The sequence below is a fragment of the Meleagris gallopavo genome, chromosome 25 (assembly GCF_000146605.3).
Source record: "Meleagris gallopavo isolate NT-WF06-2002-E0010 breed Aviagen turkey brand Nicholas breeding stock chromosome 25, Turkey_5.1, whole genome shotgun sequence".
Lineage (NCBI taxonomy): Eukaryota > Metazoa > Chordata > Aves > Galliformes > Phasianidae > Meleagris > Meleagris gallopavo.
In genome coordinates this window covers 8,431-11,845 of record NC_015035.2, presented here as the reverse complement: position 1 = coordinate 11,845, position 3,415 = coordinate 8,431, and positions in this window count along the sequence as shown.

The window sequence follows — 3,415 nt, the reverse complement described above, 5'->3', positions numbered from 1 at the left end:
CTGTTGCAGTGTGGGAAGGTACGTACAGTGTCCATCTCTTCTGGAGTGTTTCCCTTCCTGTTGCTGACTGTTTCAGTCGGTGTCACTCTTGCACTCTGGTAGCGTTGATGCTTGAGAAATGGGTCTTGGAGGGGGTGGGGTGGGAGGTGTGTGTCCGACTTGAGTTTTTGCCTTGCCGTGCTTTTACAGTAGAATGTAAGTTCTGCATGTGAAGTATTTAAGTCATGTCTTGTTTTCGTGTCGTTACTGGCATTCTGTGTGACCACGTCTTGAAGTGAAATCGTGGAGAAAAGCATCGTCTGCCAAGCTGTAGAGACGGCGTTAATAGCACACAATGTGTGACAAGGCCAAGGGTTGTAGAGAGCTCTCACAGCACTGGGGTTCTTTTCAGTAAGGCTGCAGGCTGTGGGCTGAAGGATGAGAGAAATAAGCACCTGCCTTGAATTTTCACACAGGTTATTTCCCTGGGGGGCTGATAAAGAAGTTCAGTAATGATGGTGAAAGATTTATTAATGTGTATGCGCTACTACTTGTATATCAACAGGTACTGACTTCTGTTTGCTTTTTGCTTTAATGGAATGAAGGGGCGTTTCATAGCAAATGGATGAAGGTATGTCTGTTTTCCTTCTTAAAAGTGAAATGTGCTTCTGAAGTTCCCTTGTTATCGCATGTGCTTTGCTTGTCTGATTGTCCTCTAACGAAGAGACCTCCATCCTGTGACTACTTCGCTTCCTACCTCTGGTGGCAGCTGCAGGCATGAAGCACTAACAGGAACACAGGATCCTTAGTTTTTGTTTTTTGTTTTTATCTTAAGCTTTTATTTTGAACTTCGTAAGTCAGTGTATGCTAAGGAGGGCATTTTAAAGGAAGCTGCAGTTGAACCGTACGAATTCATCTTCTTACTGGGTGGAAAACAGCTTATTTTGTAAGTCAGAGATCCAGAATTCCTTCAGATTCTCAAGTGAAGTTCCAGTGGATATGATGCCACTTAATTACTGATGTACAGCTCCAGGCTTTCACTACATGGTCTGATTTACTTTTTCCATAAAGTAAGAGCTCTGTATTTTAACTGTGCAAAAGTCAATATCTCATTTAGAACATGAGTTGGAAAGAGGCAGTATTTCACACCACGTAACACTGTGCTGCCACTGTTTCCTTTCCTGCACACCCCTCTTTGGAAGCTCACTTCTCTTTGAGTTATGTTATGCTGAAGTGGAATCTTAATATTAAGTTCTGCTGCATTCATTATTCGCATCTTTGTTGCTGCTTTGAGGCTCAGAAGGAAATGCATTTCTTCTCAAAAGAAAGTAAGGGTTAAGCTGAGTGTGAAGAAAACATCTGATTCTTTTTTTCCTCTCCACGCCCAACTTTGCAGAAATTGGGTCCCTTTTGCTTAAAATCAGTCAGTGGCTATTAGAAAAGTTCTTTTAGTTTTTGTATGCTGTATAAGGTCACTTGTGTTATTTGTCCGTGGCAGCATCTGTAGCTATTTCGTTCAGTGATTAATTATTGCAGAACAATACAGAAAATGGTACAACAGTTAAATGTGACGTGACATTAGGAGGGAAAAACCCTTTGTAACTTAAGTGTCTTTCACGAGGCTGGCAGAGATAACATTCTGCCTGCTCCTGAAAAGTGGGACTGCTCTCCTCTGAAACACTTCATCCTCATATATATGTAGGGGTGTGTGATACACTTGTAGTCTGTTAAAGTGATCTATGGTCAAAGTTTATAGCAGGACAGGTAAGCAGGAATTTTATAGAAAACTTCCTTAGGCACTGAGCTAATAAACTTTGATCACCTGCAAGAGGCTTTCTGAGAAATAGCAATTACAATGCTTGCATAACTAATTTTTCTATGGTTGTTTTATTCCTGATTTGCCTACGATAGGCAGGAGCTGCACCTCAGCGAGTTTGTAGTGCACGAGGAAACATGCATTACAGACTTTAATGGCATAGACACGTTTTACAGACAGACTTGTATTACTCACTTCCACCACTCTGTTTTCAGAGAAGCTGGTGAGCTCCAGAAGCTCACTGGGGCTTTGATGACCTTTGTGTTACGACAGTGTCTGGGTTCTCAGTTCCCATGTGGCTGCGATGGCAGTGCAGTGTTTGGGAAGCGTGCAGCCAGCTGATTTGTTCTTCTTGTTCTGGGTTCTGTCACACGGCGGTCGTGTTTTGCAGAGGTGGACTGCATCTGATGGCTGACTTGTGGATAGAGACGTGTATGCTGTGCTCGTTACCTTTGTATTATCAGCAGTCTTCATTAGGAGGAGGTCTCGTGAAGGAAACGAGGTTGGTTGTGTGCTGGTCACTGTCAGCGAATGGCTCTGCAGCTCCTGCAGCCCACCCAGCATGCCTTTTGCAGCTGAGCTTGTTGTCAAGGTGTGCACAAAGAGCCGAGTTGGGTGCTAAGGCGTAAATGCAGCTGCATGTTTCAACTGGGGCCTTGTGCTGCATCTCGCTGTTGATAATAAATATGTAAAGCTGGGCCTAAGGCAGTACAAGACTGTGCTGCTTCTCCTTTAGCACGCTAAGGTTACTGTTGTAGGTCACCAAGGGCAATATCAGGATGAAGCTTTGCTTTAGCAAGCTGTGGAGGAGGCGTGACGTACGTAAAGCTAGGTTTACTTACGCTGCTGTGTTCTAAAGGAATAATCTTGTACTCATGCGAATGCTGTGGTGTGTTACAGCTTGCTCTGCAATGCAAGCTTTTCTGTTCTACTGGTATTATCCCAAAGCATGTGTGCTTTTCACTTTCAGTTTGGAGGAGAGGAATTACTGCAGCTGTTTGTCCTTCTAGGCTCTGAGTTTTCTTTTTGTGATAAGTGCTCTCCTTAATGTCTTGGGCAGGCCTCTCTATCCTGGGACAAAGCCAGTGCCAACCGCCTGACCAACTCAGCAGGAACCGCGGGCTGTGGGAGATTGCAGCGCCTTCAGCGATGGAGCAGCGCAGGATGTTGGGCTCGGATCCCAAAGCAAACCTGCGTGAATGGAACGTGAGCTCCTAAGTGCTGTGCACTGCTGATAGCTTTTACAGCTGTGTGCGTAAGGACTGCCTAAGGACTGCACAGCACATCCATCTGCTGCGTCAGGGCAGGAGAGAACCTGCAGCTGTCTGCTCTGTCAGTCTGAACTCCGGAATGCTGAGGTGTGAGGACAGCTGTCCTTCACCGCTTTGGGAAAAATGCTGTGCAAGTTGGAGGGCGTTTTTGAGTGACGTTTTCACCTTGGCCTAAGCAGCTGAGTTCAGGTGTCATTCAGATTCTGAAGGTCTTTTCAAAAAGGGGATGTTCTTAAGAACTAGCATGAAAAACACAGGAGGAAAAGAACATAAAGTTAATCTCGCTGTGTGTTTCTTAGGGTCTCTCTCAGGTTGTTTGTCTCCAGTTACAAGGAATAGGTGTGAGGGT